This window comes from Primulina eburnea, chromosome 15 (genome assembly GCF_022965805.1).
Source record: "Primulina eburnea isolate SZY01 chromosome 15, ASM2296580v1, whole genome shotgun sequence".
NCBI lineage: Eukaryota > Viridiplantae > Streptophyta > Magnoliopsida > Lamiales > Gesneriaceae > Primulina > Primulina eburnea.
The window spans coordinates 11694441-11717191 of record NC_133115.1 but is presented as its reverse complement, the minus strand read 5'-3'; positions in this window follow the sequence as shown (position 1 = coordinate 11717191).

The following is a 22751-nucleotide window of genomic DNA, read 5'->3' as shown; positions in this document are numbered from 1 at the left end:
ATTCTAGAACCCATAATCTGTGTAAATACAATTCATAATCTGAATACTAACACAATTCTGATATAGAAGCTCAGTCAATATCTTTCAAAAATCACAACAACTACAGAAACAGTTTGTTCTTTAATCTGTCTTCAATTCTACAATGTCTACGGTAGTAGAAACACCATATCGGAATCACATGCAATTCTAGCAACATCATATTCTCAAAACATCTCAAAACGTAACAAAACTTACGTCCTTATGTAGCTCGTGTCACGAGGACCTCAGAACTGAAGTCGAATTTGAATTTTGATGGACGGATCTTCCACAATCGCAAGTTTAAAAGGCGTAAGGATTTTTCTCTCAAAGCCTCGACCTCCTTTTCTGCAATTCTGAGGGAAAACGTGTCATTCCTTTGTATATATACTGCATGCACTTCATGAAACGTGGCATAATTTTTCATGCGACACGCATGACCGCGGGTGCGGTGCTTCCAGGAGCGTGGGTGCGCTCATGCTTCGGCATTATCTTCATTTTCTGACTTTTGACGACCGCGGGTGCGCTACGTACAAGACCGCGGGTGCGGTCCCTCTTGCACCGCGGGTGCGGTCTCGAAATGTCAAATTTAGGCACCCTACTGGACATTCACCGCGGGTGCGGTACTAACCTGAGCGCGGGTGTGGTCTTGTCTCCAATAAAACTCTTATTTTTTTCATGTCTTTTCTTCCCTCATTGCATATCATGCGTTCTCATATCTTCCGAGTCTCACGTTAACGAAGTTAATAATCTTTGTTATCGATTATGTAATTCTTGGGCCTTACATTTCTCCCCCTCTTAGATCTGAGTTCGTCCTCGAACTCATAAGTAATCCATTCAGATATATCAGGAGAAGCGTATCATAGAGTTTAAATCAAAACTCATCTCAATGAACCTGTTCTGAAATCTTTTTCTTGTATCAACCTCTGATTTCAAATCTGAACTAAGGCTTTATGAAGTATGCTATCATAATACTTCTCCAATTCCTTTTTATAGAATCAATCTTATCTTACTGGCTATACAACATCCGTATCTGCCAATCTACAACTCATGACAAAGCAATACCACCAGTTGCTATCAATTCTGTTTATCCTAATCAAGGATATATGCAGTCTTTAGTGTCAAATACCAATCGTCACCATCCGACGTTGGTTTCTTAAATCCGTTCATTCAGAACTATCTTCATTTTCTTTCGAATTTCTTCAAAAGAATTCTGTAGTATTCACTGTATGATATCTCATCTGTAGCTATCTCAATACTCATTTAATAGCTATCATCATACTATAACTCATATAGTAACTATATATCACGTCACTAGTGCTAACATCCAGCTCTACTACTGTAGTATCCCGATGCCTAAGTTGAGTTAATTATTGGATTAATTATATTTTGTTGGGATCGGAAGGACCGAACCGGGTTCGGATCGTCTGAAGAGGGTTCGGATCGTCCGATCAGGGTTCGGATCGTCCGAAGACAGGTGGCTGGACACGTGGAAGACATGCAAGGTTCGGATCGTCCGATCAGGGTTCGGATCGTCCGAAGACAGGTGTCTGGACACGTGGAAGACATGCAGGGTTCGGAGCGTCCGATCAGGGTTCGGATCGTCCGAAGTGTGCCGGATCGGATCTTCCGAAGTGGATCGGATCTATCGATCGTTGTCTATAAATAGAGGCGCGAGGCTTCACTTTTTACTCGCCAATTCCAAGTGTTCCAGAGCGTTTTAGTCGTTTCTGATGGGTTTCTAGTCTTTTCCCGAGGTTCAGGCACTAGCAGAGAGCTACTGGTTTTGTAGCGGAGCTGTGCTCTAGTTGGGAGCTAGCGGCATCAGTGGGCTGACTACGGACGCAGGCTTGATTCTAGGGCTGATTGCTAGGATCTACTGGTTTGAGGTACGAAAGTACTATCCGAGATAGCAGGATTGAGTATGCTTTACTATGTGTTGCATGTTTATATGTTGCATTATTATCTGTCATATGATGCATGGTTTATTATGCGGCATTTGCATAATCATGTTGAGCCTGATTATCTTTGAGATAGCCTGTTGAGAGGGTGCTCAGCCCTCGTTTGTTGTGGATGGTTGGACCCCGTTGGCCGACGGTGGTCAGGTCACCGGTATATCCACAGGTTTATTTTGGTATGGGAGCCACCTCCTGGTGCGACGGCGCAGAGTGCTACATACCTTGACGTCATTTACCTGAGCAGTATTTCGTTATACCCAGATCCTGGTATCCAGTACATTTTGCATACATGCATGTCATAGTCTTGTATACTCATGCTTTCGGTGCTGAGCGTTTTATGCTCACGTCCTCGGTTTATCTCTGTTTTGGACACCCTATTCGATGGGGCAGGTCTCAGGTTGGACGGTCCAGAAGGGAGCGGACAGGGAGCTGAAAGAGGTTGACCTGTAGTTGTTGGTATTTGTTCTTGGAATTTAGTTCGATCTGGTTGTTTAAGTATTTTGTACTTACAGATTCGATTGGGTTGTATTACTGTTTTTCCGCTGTTTACCTGATTCAGTTTTAAATGTTAATTTTGCATGCTTAAGTTCTGATTAGTAGGTGATTCTGGAACGGGTCACTACAACTACTCTCTGGATATCTTCCATATCTGTATAGTACATTCTGACTGTCTGTCAATCTGTATAATAATTTAAGAGAGAGTTCATGATATATTCTGTCACGAATACAACCTCAAGCAAAATCACAATCTGACAGAATCTACTATGGCATTCTGATCTTTCTGACCACTTCTCTGACATCGATCTGTGTCAATTGGTCATGTTCGTACATTATCTTGTACAAACTAGTAGATATAGATTGAACAGTCTGTCAATCATAATCATATCCTCTTACCATCTAAAGAGAATTAGCAGTAATATCATTACTAGAGTCATAGAAATGTACTCTCATTTCTATTCAGAATTATACCAATTCTGTAATAATTCTTCTGCGTTCTATCTTTCTGTCTTTATCTAGTGGCAATTCAGACATTTCAGTACAAGTGCTGCCAATATTTCAGTACAAGTTCTGTTCTAACTGATCTCATCTGTCTATATCACAACTATCTGTTCAAATATCATCCATTCTCAATCATTAGAATGAAAACTGAATCCACTACGGTAGATTTCTGACCCTATCAGTGATTCCAGATCCGAACTACTGACATAAACAAATCAGTTAATAACATAAAGTAAAGAAGAAATACATACCTAGTATTCGGCTCTGACTATCAATATCAAAATCTGTAAACAATTCTGAAACATTTTGATATCATAAAATAATCAGTCCCATCCAACACAAAATCACAGATCTGTTAATTCTGATTGATGTTCTGTTCTGATTAGCAAAATACAATTCTGAACCCTCTGATTCCTGAACTGATGTACACTCAACTGGTTACAATAAACTGTATCAGCACTGATTCACAATAACAGTAATATTACATCAGATTCAGAATAGAAAGAACCTATACAGATCTAGTGAGTTTAAGAAAACTCATAAAATAACAAAATCAAGCAACTGTAAATTCTGGCTATCTGACCAATCCTCATACTGCCCAGATCAACTGCTCTATCTCATCTGCAAATAACATATGCTCCCAACAATATAAGATAGCACAAATACTGATGTAGAACAATAACAATACTCAGCAGATATAGAACAATAATTGAATAAGATAAGCTGTCAAATCAGACAATATACATTTCTGACATTTCTGACATTTCTGAAATTTCTGATCTTTCTGATATCGGTATCTTATCAATAACTGATCACAATCTCAACTGTATCAAAATCAATCTGTATACTAACTTCAGATATCGCATATTCTGAATACAATTTGTTTCAAGCAGGATTCTTATCTGAACAATTTCTGTATGCAATCATTACAGTTCTCAGAATATTCAATACAATCTTCAAATATTCTATTCAGTCAATCAGATGCTGCAACTATATCAAAATCTCATAGATATAATAAGCATAGAATTCATCAGAATATCTCTGACTATACTGACACGTGCCAAAAAGTATCACAAAATCAGATGTACTCTTGGTCGGTACTCTTCTAATGATCTTTCAATTTATTCTGTATCATTCTGTACATTTAATATCATTCTGTACTGAATTCTAACATACAATCAATGTCTGATCTCAATTCAATTCTGAACTCTATCTTTCTAATATAACACACAAATCTGAAATCTTATTTGGCTAATGTCTGCCAACTCATACATCATTGACATATCTGTCAATGTTAGGCTCGATTTCAGTAGGTCTACTGAATACATAGGGATGCAATCTGCTCCTTTCTGTATTAATCGAGTCATATACAATACATATATCAAAGGAATTCTAAATCTAGAATCTTTCTCGTGGTATCTCCACTGATCAGTCATCTCTGATCTGACTCTTACTGATAGGATCGATTAGGGGGGGTAATCGTTGAGCTACAATAGCTCGGTTCTTGAAATATTGAACACCGATGAATTAAATCGAGTTTGGTGTTCAAACCAAGCAGAAAATACTCGAAATAATCCTTCGTAGAAACCGAATAAATATTTTGTAAACCATTTAAAATATATGCACGTTGAATGAGTTAAAATATTCAGTTGAAGCATTTTATCAAACACTTGGTGTACAATATTTTGGTATTTGAAGAACACATAAAATGCTTTAACAATACATCTTTAAAACTATGGAAATCATAAGTAAATGCAATAAATAAATAGACACGAATTTGTTTATGGATGTTCGGAGATTTCAAACACTCCTACGTCACCCCTTCTTCCCCTTGGGAAGGATCCACTAGAAGACTTTGATTTATACAACTCATTGTACAAACCCATTCAGCTAGGACTTACCCACTGCCTAAAACTGAACTCCTAGCACTCAAGATTGTAGGCAGGACCTCACAATCAGCATATTGTTTAATGTCTCATATGCAAAGACTACAAACACAATGTTTTACGTCTTTGTGTAAAGACTCACTCAACTAAACTTTTCAGCTCAAACTCTTTGTATATGTGTGAGTGATTGTGTGTGAGGAATTTATCAGTTACAGTGTACATCTCAAATGTTTCCTCACACAAGGGCTTGTGCTCTCAACTAGCTGATATATTCATGCTAAGTGCCCATGCTTTGAATCCACTTCCAAAGCTCTTGTTTGATCTTCAAGATGTTGTATTTATAAGCTCCAACACTGATATATACGTTAGACACAAGAATATGACCGTTGGGAATGTTTCTGTACTGTTTCAGGAAGTGCAACGGTCAAATTCGTCTTGCTGGAAAATTTCCCGACTGGTCAACTCTGGTCAACTCAACTGGTCAATCAGTTCAACTGGTTCAGTTGGTCTGGTTCAGTTGGACTGGTTCAACTGGTCTGGTTCAGTACAACTGGTTCATTTCAGCTGGTCTGGTTCAACTGGTCTGGTTCAGTTCAGCTGGTCTGGTTCAACTGGTCAGCAGCTGGTTCAGTTTCAGCTGGTGTGCTGAAATCAGTCTAGCTGATTTCAGTTTGTGCAGAACCAGTAGCTTCATCGTCATTTATCAGCATCGTAAGCTTCGATTCAGACTTTGACTTATAAGAATGATTTGTAGATCTTTGTCTTATCTTTCCAACGCATACTGAATCGCTTCGTTTCGATAACCGAGCTGAGAGATATGACCAAAATACCGCAGCTGCTCAAACCCAACTGATTGCTGTTTTCGTGCAGTCAGTTCGTCACTTCAGCGATCAGTTAGCCCTTGATAACATTCGATTTTGCCCAACTGACGTGAAATATGACTTGTTCCAAATTGAGTTTTCGGATCCGTCAAGTTGGCAGATTGTTGTTTGGATCATCCAGCTGAGAGATATCATTAAAATACAGAAGCTTGCCAGAAATTCAGTTTGTGCAGAATTCAGTTTCAGCTTGCTTCTTGTGTTTGCAACTTCACACTTGAGTAAATATGTTAGAAACACAATAACAAGTTTTGTTAACATCAAAATCAAGATTACGAACATGAAATGTTCCAACAATCTCCCCCTTTTTGATGATCACAAAACTTGGATAAACAATCAACTCAACTAACATATTTCTCCCCCTTTTTGTGTGAATCAAAAAGTCATATTTAAAAAAAAAAAATTTAAACAAAATTTTCTCCCCCTCAATAAATAATCTACTCATTAAAATTATAATGAGTTCTCCCCCTATATTTTTGAAATTTTGAAAAATTTAAAAGAAGAGGGGTAACTAACCAATTTTCTCCATGACTCATTTTCTGCTGCATCACATATGCTCTGTCTTCCACGAATAAACTGTATTTTCTCGTGCATAATTAGGCTGCAAATTTTATACCGCTGTAAACCTCTATGAGTCTAGTTTGCAACGCAAAAAGCGGTTCATCATTTGGACACTCGAGCAAGGAGATATGCCATTTTTCCCACGGTCGCTGCAAGCTGTGCGAAAATTCAGTTTTGCATATATATGGGTAAAAAAAATCTGAAATTTTGAATTTTAAACATCAAAATCAGTTTCAATGTTCTTTCAAGAACAACCCGCTCTGATACCAATTGTTAGGATCGATTAGGGGGGGTAATCGTTGAGCTACAATAGCTCGGTTCTTGAAATATTGAACACCGATGAATTAAATCGAGTTTGGTGTTCAAACCAAGCGGAAAATACTCGAAATAATCCTTCGTAGAAACCGAATAAATATTTTGTAAACCATTTAAAATATATGCACGTTGAATGAGTTAAAATATTCAGTTGAAGCATTTTATCAAACACTTGGTGTACAATATTTTGGTATTTGAAGAACACATAAAATGCTTCAACAATGCATCTTTAAAACTATGGAAATCATAAGTAAATGAAATAAATAAATAGACACGAATTTGTTTATGGATGTTCGGAGATTTCAAACACTCCTACGTCACCCCTTCTTCCCCTTGGGAAGGATCCACTAGAAGACTTTGATTTATACAACTCATTGTACAAACCCATTCAGCTAGGACTTACCCACTGCCTAAAACTGAACTCCTAGCACTCAAGATTGTAGGCAGCACCTCACAATCAGCATATTGTTTAATGTCTCATATGCAAAGACTACAAACACAATGTTTTACGTCTTTGTGTAAAGACTCACTCAACTAAACTTTTCAGCTCAAACTCTTTGTATATGTGTGAGTGATTGTGTGTGAGGAATTTATCAGTTACAGTGTACATCTCAAATGTTTCCTCACACAAGGGCTTGTGCTCTCAACTAGCTGATATATTCATGCTAAGTGCCCATGCTTTGAATCCACTTCCAAAGCTCTTGTTTGATCTTCAAGATGTTGTATTTATAAGCTCCAACACTGATATATACGTTAGACACAAGAATATGACCGTTGGGAATGTTTCTGTACTGTTTCAGGAAGTGCAACGGTCAAATTCGTCTTGCTGGAAAATTTCCCGACTGGTCAACTCTGGTCAACTCAACTGGTCAATCAGTTCAACTGGTTCAGTTGGTCTGGTTCAGTTGGACTGGTTCAACTGGTCTGGTTCAGTACAACTGGTTCATTTCAGCTGGTCTGGTTCAACTGGTCTGGTTCAGTTCAGCTGATCTGGTTCAACTGGTCAGCAGCTGGTTCAGTTTCAGCTGGTGTGCTGAAATCAGTCTAGCTGATTTCAGTTTGTGCAGAACCAGTAGCTTCATCGTCATTTATCAGCATCGTAAGCTTCGATTCAGACTTTGACTTATAAGAATGATTTGTAGATCTTTGTCTTATCTTTCCAACGCATACTGAATCGCTTCGTTTCGATAACCGAGCTGAGAGATATGACCAAAATACCGCAGCTGCTCAAACCCAACTGATTGCTGTTTTCGTGCAGTCAGTTCGTCACTTCAGCGATCAGTTAGCCCTTGATAACATTCGATTTTGCCCAACTGACGTGAAATATGACTTGTTCCAAATTGAGTTTTCTGATCAGTCAAGTTGGCGAATTGTCGCTTGGATCATCCAGCTGAGAGATATCATCAAAATACAGAAGCTTGCCAGAAATTCAGTTTGTGCAGAATTCAGTTTCAGCTTGCTTCTTGTGTTTGCAACTTCACACTTGAGTAAATATGTTAGAAACACAATAACAAGTTTTGTTAACATCAAAATCAAGATTACGAACATGAAATGTTCCAACACTTACCATTTCTGGAAAAAATTCTCCAATATGTCTGTACTTGTTCAGCATATTCATATCAATAATGCAATCAAATCATAAAACACAAGTACATCAGAATCCAACTCGATCTCATTCTTATCTTACTGTAGTATATAACATGTCACAGAAATCTCTGATATCAACATTTTCCTCAACAAGCTAGGAAATCAATACTACAGTACAACTAGACCCAACAGATACAGCATATCTCCATGCTACTCAGTCAAATATATTCTTAACAAATGCATTAGTATATATCAATACATATGCAATAGAATCATAAAGAATAGTACCTGTTGTGAATTCTGGATCTATGTTTTCAGTTGAACTATGTTCCCTACAATCTTCGGGAACGCTTCTGGGGACAGACTTTAGCAAAGTGTCCCGGATGTCCACAAATATTACATCTACCAGTCACTCCCTGGCATTGCTCGGTTAAATGTCTCCCTCCGCAACTCCTGCAATACACTCCAGTATAGCTCGGACTAGAACTACTGGAACTCGAGGAACCACTTCCTAACTTCTTGAATGGCTTCTTCCGAGCTTTCAGCAAATCTTGCTTCCCACTCGTACTGCCGTGATCATATCGAAGAGGGGATTGCTGTGCCTGAAGTGGCTTCACACACAACCTTGTCAATTGTCTAATCAGACTCGCCTCAGCTCTCTTTGCTCTACTCAGGATGTCAGCAAAATGGTAAGGTCGTTGCAAATTCATAAATGCAACTACCTCCGAATTCAGCCCTCTGATGAACTGATTCACTACAGCTTCATCATTTCCAGCTAAATGAGGAGCAAAATGCAGTAGAGTAGAGAATTTAGCAATATATTGGTCAATATTCAGCTGCCCTTGGCTCAAATTCTCAAACTCTAATTTCTTTTCCTCTCGGTACGAAGCTGAGAAAAATCTTCGATAGAATTCAGTTCTGAATATTTCCCACGACATCACTGTACCTCTCTGTGCCCACATTCTTCTACAGGTAATCCACCAACTCCTGGCGGCTTCTCGTAACTGATAAGGCACCATTTTAACCCTCTGTTCATTGGTACAATCAAGTAATTCGAACAGTATTTCTATATCATCAAACCAGTTCTGACAATCTTCAGATGTCTCGGTACCCCTCAGAACCGGCGGCTGTAATAACTGAAACTCTTTCATCTTTTCTTCTAGCTGAGTTTCTGATGCATCTATCTGTTCAGACGAAGTACTACCCCTTTCTGGAAATCTCCGAGGCGGTATATCTGAATATCAAACAACTCAATGTACAATCTGTATAATCTGTCTCAGCCCTCCTCTGATCATATACCTCTGATTCAGACTCGGTTCTGATCCAGGCTTAGTAATTACATGCTGCAATCAACTCAGATCCAAACAACATGTAATAGGGAAAACAGTAAATCATGCTAGCACCTATAATGTAATTGAACATTATAATAAATCTCATTCTAGCAATCACATGAAAGGAAGAAAATTCAATCTACCCCGCTCATTCTCTACTATCTCAGTCTAAAAGATCTATCAATTCTGACTATCTCAATCTAAAGGATCTATCGCTCTGATACCACTTGTTGTGGGGACCCGGACGCTGATCTTTTTCTTAATCTTCTTTTGGGATTTAATTATCAATTAAGATAAAACAGGGTCTAAAATTTATTCTTTTTAAAATGTCAAGTGCGGAAGGTAATGGAATCTAAATAATATACATATCTGTATAAAATACATTTCAGTATAAAAGTACAATACTGTACAACAGTCTTTCAACTAATCTAGGGTTCAGTTACTAAGTTCAAGTACTAAACCAAATCTATAGTAAGTCCAGAATCACCACGCTAACTCGTCTTCTCTCCTCATCATCTTGACCCCGATCCAGCCCCACCTGTTGTCATGCACACATACAAAACAAGACAACAGCCGGATAACTCTAGTGAGAATAAATCCCAGTATAAAACATGGTAACATGTATATACATAAAGTAACTCATGAAATGTTCTATCATGAATAAACTTAAAAACAATAAATTCCATAATCTATGAAATCAAATCAAAATAAGCATGCAGCTCCAATCAGATAAACATGCAATTCAAATCAAATCATATAAACATGCTATCATACCGAAAGCAATAAACATGGGTTTCATAGTCTATGAAACCACGTTTCCAAACACATGCAGTTCTAGTCAAATCATGTCTAGACTCGACTCAACTATAACTCTAGGGATCCCGGTGTGAATAAGACGTCAATGGCTGTCACCTACCCTCCCAATCGGGGTGACTGTACGTCTTATTCCTAGACTTCGGTCTGAGCTGTATCAACGGCTGGCAATAGGAGTCAGGGCTGCTCCTAAGCTGAGATACACCGAACATCTAGATATGTGACAATGGCTGTCAACGACTCTCCTATCTCAAATGCAATGTTTATAAATCTATATACAGAGCAGTATCATATCAGCATATAAACAAAGCATATTCAGATCAGAATATAACAATAATCTAGTATGTGATTTTATTGGGAAACTCAAATGGAATCTGATTTGAGTTGTATCTTCCCAGATATCACATGAATTATACCTTTGTCGTCCCTGTCTGACGAAGACGATGACCTGTATTCAACTCTGTCCATCTCGAATATGAAATGACAATATCGAATACATTGTATCAGTGAATAACTCAATATACAATCTGTTCTGATCAATACTCAATTCAGTATACAATCTGATCAATGTCTGAACAAGATACAATCTGAGTCATATCAATAATATCACAATCTAATCAAAATCGTATCTGAATCTGATCAATCTAGATCAACTGATGTTTCGACGGCATAACAATACAATCTGAATAACCCCGTCAATCTGAACATCAAAAATATAATTCTAGAACCCATAATCTGTGTCAATACAATTCATAATCTGAATACTAAAACAATTCTGATATAGAAGCTCAGTCAATATCTTTCAAAAATCATAACAACTACAGAAACTGTCTGTTCTTTAATCTGTCTTCAATTCTACAATGTCTACGGTAGTAGAAACACCATATCGGAATCACATGCAATTCTAGCAACATCATATTCTCAAAACATCTCAAAACGTAACAAAACTTAGGTGGGGACCCGGACGCTGATCTTTCTTATTAATCATCTTTGGGATTTAATTATCTGTTCTGATAAACAAGGTCTAAAATGTTTCTTTTTAAATTATAACTGCGGAAGGTAATGGAATCTAAATACTATACATGTCTGTATATAAGAATACAAATTCAGTATTAAAATACAATAATGTACAACATTCTAATCTAAGGTTCACTACTAAAGTTCTAGTAGTAAAATCCAATCTACTGTAAGTCCGGAATCACCACGCTAAACTCGTCTTCTCTCGTCATCTTCTCGACCCTGATCCAGCCCCACCTATTATCATGCACACATACAAAACACGACAACAGCCGAATAACTCCGGTGAGAATAAATCCCAGTATAAAACATGGTAAGCATGTATATAACCAAACTAATTCATAAAACATGCGATCATGTATAAACACAATATATTTCATAATCTATGAAATTAAATCAAATAAGCATGTAACTCAAATCAGACAAACATGCATATAAACGATCTAGATCATAAAAACATGCTAGCACAACTGGAAGCAATAACGATGGGTCCCATGATCTATGAGCCACATCCATATGAACATGAAGTCCTAATCAAATCATGTCTAGACTTGACTCGATCTGTAACTCTAGGGATCCCGGGGTGAATAAAACGTCACTGGCTGTCACCTACCCTCCCAATCGAGGTGCTGTACGTCTTATTACTAGACTTCGGCCTGATCTGTATCCACATCTACAATAAGGGAGGTGATCTTCCCCTAAGCTGTGATATCGCCGAACGTCTAGCAGTCTGGCTCATCTCCAAACTGTCCTATCTTAAATGCATGAATACAATCAGTAAACAAAGCATAATCATATAAAACATAAACAAGAATATAGTATGTGATTTATTGGGCAACTCAAGTGGCGATCTCAATTGAGTTGTTTCTTCCCGAATATCACATGAATCATACCTTTGTCGTCTCCGTCTGACGAAGACGAAGTCTCGAAGTCCAGTCTGTCCATATCAAATCTGAAATGACAATATCAAATACACTGTATCAATGTGTAACTCAATTCACAATCTGTTCTGATCAATACTCAACTCAGTATAAAATCTGATCAATGTCTGAACAAGATACAATCTGAGTCATATCAATAATATCCCGATATAATCTAAATCATATCTGAATCTGATCAATCTGTTCCAGCATATGAATATCTAACAAATACATCTTCAGAGATGCTGAAATACAAAACACAGACATACGATATTCTTTCTTCGATCTGACTTCACATATATACTGAATAATCTATCCAGAACACATAAAAATAATCATCTCTCTATTCTTCAATCAAGAACAATACAAATCTAGTGTTTAATCTCAGTCAATATCTTCTGAAAATCATAACAATTGTATAAACAGTCTATTCTTCAATCTGTCTTCGATTATACAATGTCTACGGTAGCATAAACACCATATCTGAATCATATTCAATTCTAACAACATCGTATTCTCAAAACATCTCAAAACGTAACGAAACTTACGTCCTTGTGTAGCTCAAGTTGAAAGAAGCTTAAAACTGAAGTCGGATTTGAATTCTAATGGACGGATCTTCCACAATCGCAAATCTAAAAGGCGTAAGGATATTCTCTCCAAAATCTCGACTTCTGTCTGAATTTCTGAGGGATTTTACGTGTAATTCTTCTATATATATACTGCATGCAAATCATAAAACGTGGCATCATTTTTCATGTGACACGCATGACCGCGGGTGCGGTAGTGCAAGGAGCGCGGGTGCGGTGTCTTGACCGCGGGTGCGGTGTGTGCAAGACCGCGGGTGCGGTATCTTCACCGCGGGTGCGCTCTGGCTAGCACCGCGGGTGCGGTGATGCTTCGGAATTTCTTGCCAACTTACTGTCCATGCACCGCAGGTGCGATGATGCTTCGGCCTCACCTTCGAAATTTCCATTTTTAACCCTTGTAACATCTCATAATCTTATCTGATTAATTCTACAAGTCTTGGGCATTACATTAATCTTGTCTTATCAATTCTACGACAATTCTGGGGCATTACATTTCTCCCCCTCTTAGAACTGAGTTCGTCCTCGAACTCGCAACCAATCAATCCCAATCTAATAGAGGAAATGTATAACAGAGTTTACCATCCAAACTCCTTTTAATAACATCATTCGGCAATATCTCCCTTGTATCCATTCTTGATTCTAATCAAGAATACAAAGTCAAGAAGTATCCTATCACAATACTTCTCACAATCCTTCTGACTGAATTCATCTCACAATATTGGTTATACAACATCCGTATATACCAACCTGTAATCTATAACCAAACAATACCATCTGTAGTTGTTATCCTATCTGTTTATCCCAATCCAGGACATATTCAATCTTCATCTTCAATTACCAATCGTCATTATCCAACGTTGGTTTCTTAAATCTGTCCATTCTGAACTACCTTGATAGCTACTGTCATACAGTCAATCATATCATGACAATAATCTATATCAACTAGTACTAACATCCAGTACCAAAGCTCTACAATTATCTGTCAATATCTGGTAATATACTCTGACTATCTGTCAATCTGTAATAAATCTAGACAAAAGAGCTTAGGATATAATCTATCACAAATATAACTTCATCAAAATCACAATCTGATATCATCTAATTCTTGCATTCTCGTCAATCTGACTATTTCTTTGACATTGATCTATGCCATCTGGTTCTGTTTGTACGTCATCTGATACAAACAGATAGATATAGATTGAATAATCTGTCAATCATAATCATATCATATCATAATCTAAAGAAAATTGCGGTGATTTCATTACGAAAGCCATAGAAATGTACTCCCATTTCTATTCAGAAATATACAAATTCTGTAATAATCTTCTGATTTCTATCTTTCTGGCTTCTTCTGTTAGCAATTCAGACTTATCAGTACAATTTCTGCCAACATTTCTGTACAAATTCTGTGACAACTGATCTAATCTGTCTATATCACCACTATCTGTTCGAATAACGTACATTCACAACTATCTAAATGAAAACTGAATCCATAACTATTCGGTTCTGACGTTATCTGTGAATTCAGATTCGAACTATCCTGTATAAACAAATCAGTGAATAATCATAAATTAAAGAAGAAATACCTACCTGGTATTCGGCTCTGACTAACAATATCAAAATCTGTAAACAATTCTGAAACATTCTGATATCATAACATAATCAGTCCCATATAACACAAAATCAAATATCTGTTATTCTGACTGATGCTCTGTTCTGATTATTACAAACAAATTCTGAACATTCTGATCACATGTCTGACTGTTTACACTAATCTGTATCAAACACTGATTCACAATAACAGTAATATCACATCAGAGTCAGAATAGAAAGAACCTATACAGATCTAGTGAGTTTAAGAAAACTCATAAAATAACAAAATCAAGCAACTGTAAATTCTGGCTATCTGACCAATCCTCATACTGCCCAGATCAACTGCTATATCTTATCTGCAAATAACATATGCTCCCAACAATATAAGATATCGCACAAATACTGATGTCGAACAATAACAATACTCAGCAGATATATATAACAATAAGAGAATAAATAATCAGAATAAGATAATCTGCAGATAATAATTTCTGACATTTCTGGAATTCCTGATCTTTCTGTCTTAACTATCTAAATCAATCGATCTTCAGATACTGCATATTCTGAATAAACACTGTATCCATAACTGCATACTGGATTCATACCTGACCCATTTCTGTATACAATGATCATAGTTCTCTGAATATTTAACACAATCTTCAAATATTCAATATAATCAATCAAATGCTGCAATATATCAATAAATCATAGATATACCAAGCATAATTTTCAGAATACTTCTGAACATAAACGCTATCAATTTAGAAACAGAACTGAAATATCTTCCAGAGAAATACTCAATCAACTGGATTTCTCAGCTAATGTTCTTTTATCTGTCAATTATATCCATTCTGTCAGTCATTCTGTACTATGTTCTAATATACCAGCAATACTCGGTATTGATTCAATTCTGAAATCTACCTTTCTGATATCAAACACATCTGAAATCTTATCTAGGCAAACACCAGTCAACTATTATATTACTAGCAACTCTGTCACTGCTAGACTCGATTTCAATGGATCTATTGAATACATAAGGATACCATCTGTTCCTTTTTGTAATAATCGAGTCATAAACAGTACAATAATCTAAGGAATTCTGGATCTAGAATCCTTACCGGAAAATCTCCGTTTATCAGCCAGATCTGGTCTGAATCTTACCGTTTCTGGCACACATTCTACGATATTTCTGTACTTGGTTAGCATATACATGTCAATAATGCAATCAGAATCATAGAACATAAGTACATCGCAATCTAGTTCACTCTCATTCTTATCTAACCGTAGTATATCATATGTCACAGACATTTCTGATATCAACATATTCCTCAACAACCAAGGAATCAATACTACAGTAAACACAGATCCAACAGATATAGCATATCTCCATGCTACTCAATCACAGGTATTCATAAATAATGCATTAGTACATATCAATACCTATGCATATAATCATAAAAGAAATAGTACCTGTTGCGAATTCTGGGTCTATTCTTTGGTCATTACCACTAATGACTCTGTGCTTTAAGATCTTCGAAAACCTTTCTGGGGACAGACTCTAGCAAAGTGTCCCGGCTGTCTACAAATATGGCAACTACCAGTCACTCTCTGGCATTGCTCTGTGGGATGTCTCCCCCCACAAGTCCTGCAATACACCCCAGCATAGCTCGGGCTGGAACCACTGGAACTAGAGGAACCACCTCCTAATTTCTTGAACGGTTTCCTTTGAGCTTTCAGCAAATCTTTCTTTCCACTCGTACTACCACGCTCAATTCGAAGAGGGGATTGCTGCATCTGGGGTTGCTTCACACACAACCTCCCTAGCTGTCTAATCAGACTCGCTTCCGCTCTCTTTGCTCTACTCAAGATATCAGCAAAATGGTAAGGTCGCTGCAAATTCATCAATGCAACTACCTCCGAATTCAATCCTCTGATGAACTGATTCACTACAGCTTCATCATTCCCAGCTAAATGAGGAGCAAAATGCAATAAAGTAGAGAACTTTGCAGCATATTCGTCAACATTCAATTGTCTTTGGCTCAAATTCTCAAATTCTGCTCTTTTGTCCTCCCGATAGGAAACTGAGAAAAATCTTTGATAGAATTCAGCTTTGAAGACTTCCCACGTGATCACAGTACCACGTTGTGCTAATACTCCTTTGATTGTAATCCACCAACTTCTGGCAGCTTCTCGTAACTGGTGGAGTACTAATTTGACTTTCTGTTCATCTGTGCAGTCGATTAGGTTCAACAATATTTCTATGTCATCTAACCAGTTCTGACAATCTTCAGATGTCTCAATACCACTAAACATCGGCGGCTGAAATAACTGAAATTCTGCTAACTTTACTTCGATCTGAGTTTCTGATACATCTATCTGTTCTGTCGAAGTACTACCCCTTTCTGGAATTGTAATGCCCGAGATTTAATTACTGTAATCAGATGTTGATTAATTGACTTAATGTGGTTATAGCCGGGCCAGTCCGAGATTTTATTGGACCAAGAAGTAGGAAGAGCCAAGATGTGGGCCGAAAGTGTCTCGCCCGGGCGGAAGTTTATGTCCGCTCGAGCGAGACGGAATTATGCAAGAGGGCCGAAAGTGTCTCGCCGGGCGGAAGTTTTTGTCCGCCCGAGCGAGACTGAATCGCGCAGAAGGGCCGAGAGTTGCTCGCCCGGGCGGAAACTTATGTCCGCCCGAGCGAGAGGCGTGTGTTGTGAAAAATTGTGCCACGTTTCTCTCACATGCATGGAGTATATATATATATGTATATACGTGCAAATGAAGGAAGAAAAGAAAAAGGAACGAAAGCTTCGAAGGAAAATAGCTTTTGAATTTTAGAATTCGATTTGCGATCAATCCGTCCGTTAGATTTTAAATCCGACTTCGGTACCGTGTTCCTAGCAACGTAGGCTACAACTGGACGTAAGTTTTACTACGTTTTGACATGCTTTGAAATTATGATATTGTCAGAATTGAATGGAACTCATATATGTTGTTCTCGACATATTAGACATCATAGAATCGAAGTCAGATTAAGAAACGGACTGATTATGGAATTGTTATGATTTTCGGAATAGTTTTGGAGTCAAGTGATATCAGAATTGAGTTGTTATTGAGTATGAGATATTAGAATTAATATCTGATTGATAGGGTATTGTTGGGTATATTGATATTATACCGTTATGCCATCGATATTGAATTAGATTGAGTATTGAGCAGGACAGATTTAATTCGAGTGGTATATTGATATTATACTCCTCGATATTGTTCTTGTCAGATTGAGTATTGACAGATTTGAGTTCGAGACTTCGACAGAATCAGAATATCAGAAAGAAAGGTATAAATTAATGTTGAGTTGGGATTGCACAACTCGAGTGAGGTTTGACTCGAGTTTCCCTAAATCACATACTTTTATTTATTGCATTGATATTTGCAATTGATAAGACTTATGATTGTAGCTTATTGATTTATAGCTACTGTATGATAAGATTAATATTTGTAGCCTATTGATTATAGTTACTGCATGAGATGACTATTGATTCGTTAGTCATTGACTGAATGGTTTAGATACTGAATGCATGTATTGATTACTGAGTCGTGAGTCATAGGCTGATTCGCCTAGTCACCTGTTGATTCGTCCGGTTATAGACTGATTCGTCTATTTATTGGCTGATTCGCCTAATTATAGCTGATTCGCTATATTTTGACTGATTCGTCTAAACTTAAGCTGATTCGCTTAATTACAGGCTGATTCGTCTGGTTATTGGCTGATTCGCCTAATTCTTGACTGATTCGTCAATTCTGCGGCTGATTCGCCCAGACACTGAATATATGAATTATATCGATGCCGTTTAGGGATTGAGTCATTCCTATCGACTGAGATTCGGTATATTATCATTATTCAGACATCGGGATCCCTAGGATAGAGTTGAGTCGAGTCTGAGACGACGTGTTAGTTGAGTCGAGTCTGAGATAACGCGTCGGTTGAGTTGAGTCGGATATGACAGGTTGAATTACATTGTTTATATCATTCATGTTTATTGAATGCTTGATATTGATTATGTTTCTGATTTGAGACATGTTATGAATAATTCTTATATGCTTTCGTATATGTTTTTATATGACTGCATGTTTACATTGTTTATACTGGGATATTTATATCTCACCGGAGTTATCCGGCTGTTGTCTTGTTTTGTATGTGTGCATGACAACAGGTGGGGCTGGAGCAGGGTCAAGAAGAGGATGAGAGAAGATTAGATAGCGTGGAGGCTCCGGACTTGGTTAGAGATAGGGTTAGACACTTGATATTAGCTGTTAAACCCTAGTTGAATAAATGTATGTAGTACAGGACTTGTACTTTTATACTGAGTTGTATGTTCATGTTTAATATGTAATTTGAGTAAATTACATTACGTTTCCGCTTTGTATTTGGAAAAAATTTAGACCCTGTTTTATAATTGATTAATTAGTCCCAATGATGATTAAGTACTTGATTAGCGTCCGGGTCCCCACAACAGGTGGTATCAGAGCAGTAGGTACTAGAACTGTAGATTCTTTAGATTGAGATAGAAGAGGCTAGTGAGCGGGGTAGATTGAATTTTCTTTCCTTGCTTGTGATTGCTAGCATGACTTACTGCTTTATATAATATATATTACTTGATTTATCTGATTTGATTTTGTAATATGTATTATTGGCACGAATCTGAATTGATTCTCGATCAGCAGTAAGATGATCGGAGGAGAGATTGAATTGAAACAGATGTACTGGATTGGACTACTAATCCTTTTGAGTTTCAGATATGCCTCCCAGAAGAATCCCAGAACAGGGTAGTACATCGAATCCTCCAATGGATGTAACACCAACTCCAATGGAAACCTTGCTGAAGAGGTTTCAGTCATTCAAACCACCCACTCTGAAAGGTACTGAGACATCAGTCGAGTGTGAGAGTTGGTTAGGTAGCATTGAGTTGCTGTTTGATTCACTGGGATACAGTGATGAGCGCCGGATTAAATTGATTGGACACCAGTTGCTTGATGTTGCACAAAGCTGGTGGGTTACAATGAAGAGGGCCTTGGAGCAACGAGGTACGATTATTACTTGGGATGTATTTAAAACTGAGTTTTATCAGAGATTTTTCCCAATATCGTACAGAAAGGACAAGGGGGCGGAGTTTGCCAATTTGAGACAGGGTCAGCTGAACATTGAAGAATATGTGACCAAGTTCTCTACCTTGTTGAAGTTTGCTCCTCATGTGTCTGAAAATGACGAAGCCGTTGCTGATCAGTTCATCAATGGCTTGAATCCCGATATATTTACATTGGTGAACACAGGGCGACCCAATAACTTTGCTGATGCCATGAATAGAGCAAAGGGCGCTGAGGCGGGCCTGATAAGGCAGAGAGGAGCTGAATTTGTTCCTCCAGTGTCGAGACCACAGCAACCACTTCCCCGATTCGTGAGTAGGCAGTAGCATTGGTGGAAAGACCGATTTTCTGAAGGCTAGAGGAAAGCAGTTTAAGAAGTCTGTCGGCAGTTCTTCTAGCTCTAGTGGTTCTCAGCAGAGTTATACCGGCGTTTACTGCGGAAATTGTGGAGGGAGACATTCCACTGAGCAATGCCAAGGAGTACTTGGTAGTTGCCACTTCTGCAAGCAACAGGGACATTTTGCCAGAGTATGTCCACAGAGGGGTCCCCAAAGATTCCAGGGAGCTGAACCATCTGGATCAGCGGCACAGTGGGGTAGACGATCAGCTGCCGTTCCTTTATTTCAGCCAGCACCATCTCAGTCACAGCAGAGGCCAGGAGGAAGCCAGACAGTCGGCCAGCCTCCTAGACAGCAGGCCAGAGTATTTGCTTTGACCGAGGAGCAGGCTCAGGAAGCACCAGATGATGACGTTGCAGGTAACTGATTTGTTTGATTATCCTGCATATGTATTGAGGGATGCCGGTGCTTCACATACTTTTATTTTTGAAAGATTTGCATTGATGCATGCATCATCTGTTGAGTCCCTATTTACTGTAGTATTTGTTTATTTTCCTTTGGGGAAATGATCTTGTATCAGTGATTTCTGTTAGATCTTGTGTACTACAGTAGGATGAGAATGAGATCGAGTTAGATCGTGTGGTAGCTTGTGTTGTGCTAGTGTTCTCTGATTTTGGGACGGCATTACTGATATTGATATGCTGACTAAGTACAGAGCTACCCTAGATTAGTTCCAGAAGATGGTTAGAATCAGATCTGAGATGACCAAGAATGAATATGGTACGATAAGGATTCTAGATTGAGAATTCCTTTGATCTTCGTACTAGCTATGACTCGATTATGACAGAAAGGAGCAGAGTGACTCCTTATGTATTCAGTTGATTTACTGAAATTGAGTCTATCATTGGCTGATTTACCAATGATATAAAAGTTATTAATGTTTTCTCTGATAAGACTTCAGATCTGATTCCAATCAGAGAGATTGATTTTAGCCTTGAATCTGATTGAATATTGATGCTTATTCTGAATACGTGTTTAAGACAAATGGTAGGCAATGGAGATTACATTGTACCGTCCGAACCAGAGCTGATGTTGAAACGTTAGCAGTTCAAAAAGCTGATTAGAATGGTTAGAACTCAATAACGATAGTCAGAACAGAGTGTCGATCAGAGTAACAGATATGTGATTTTGTATTTTGTATGAGATTGATTATTCTGTGATGTCAGATGTGTCAGAATGGTACAGTACAGCTTGATATTGATAGGCAGAGCCGAATACCAGGTAGGTATTTCTTCTTTAATTTATGTTATTAACTGATTTGTGTATATCAAATAGTTCGAATCAGAAAGAACAGATATTGTCAGAAGCTTACAGTCATGGATTCAGTGTTCAGTCTGATGATTGAGACTGTATTGTATTCGAACAGATAGTGGTGATATAGACAGATGAGATCAGTTATAACAGAATTGTATTGAAATGTTGGCAGAAATTGTACTGATATGTCTAAATTGCTAACAGAAAAGATAGAAAGATAGAAATCAGAAGAATTATTACAGAATTGTAAAGTTCTAAATAGAAATGAGAGTACATTTCTATAGCCTTCGTAATGAAATTACCGTCTTTTTACAGATTGTAATATGATATGATTGTGATTGACAGATTGTTCAATCTATATCTATTAGTTTGTACAAGATAACGTACAAACATGACCAGATGACACAGATTGATGTCAGAGAGCTGGTCAAAAAGAGCAGAATGCAACAGTAGACTATGTCAGATTGTGATTTTGCTTGAGTTTGTATTCGTGATAGAGTATATCATGAACTTTCTCTTAGATGGTTTTACAGATTGACAGACCGTCAGAATGTATTAGCCAGATATTGGAAGATTTTTGTACAGCTTTAGTGCTGGATGTTAGCACTACTTGATATAACTTATTATCACTGTGTGACAATAACTATCAACTTATCAGATGGGTAATGAGATAGTTATAGACAAGACAGTATACGATGAGTACTACAGATTTCTTTTGAAGACAATTCGAAGGAAGATGCAGATAGTTCAGAATGGACAGATTTAAGAAACCAACGTCGGATGATGACGATTGGTAGTTGAAGCTAAAGATTGTTTATGTCTTTGGTTGAGGTAAACAGATTTGTTAACAGCTGATGATACTGATATGTGATAAGATGTAGATTGGTTTATACGGATGTTGTATAGCCAGTAATGCGATATTGATTCCGTCAGAAGGATTGGAGAAGTATTATGATATGATACTTAGTGAATTCTCATTCCAGATTGGAATCAGAAATCTGAGTTTTGAATTAAACTCTGTTATAGATTTCTTCTGATATATCTGAATTGATTGCTTGTGAGTTCGAGGACGAACTCAGGTCTAAGAGGGGGAGAAATGTAATGCCCGAGATTTAATTACTGTAATCAGATGTTGATTAATTGACTTAATGTGGTTATAGCCGGGCCAGTCCGAGATTTTATTGGACCAAGAAGTAGGAAGAGCCAAGATGTGGGCCGAAAGTGTCTCGCCCAGGCGGAATTTTATGTCCGCTCGAGCGAGACGGAATTATGCAAGAGGGCCGAAAGTGTCTCGCCGGGCGGAAGTTTTTGTCCGCCCGAGCGAGACTGAATCGCGCAGAAGGGCCGAGAGTTGCTCGCCCGGGCGGAAACTTATGTCCGCCCGAGCGAGAGGCGTGTGTTGTGAAAATTGTGCCACGTTTCTCTCACATGCATGGAGTATATATATATATGTATATACGTGCAAATGAAGGAAGAAAAGAAAAAGGAACGAAA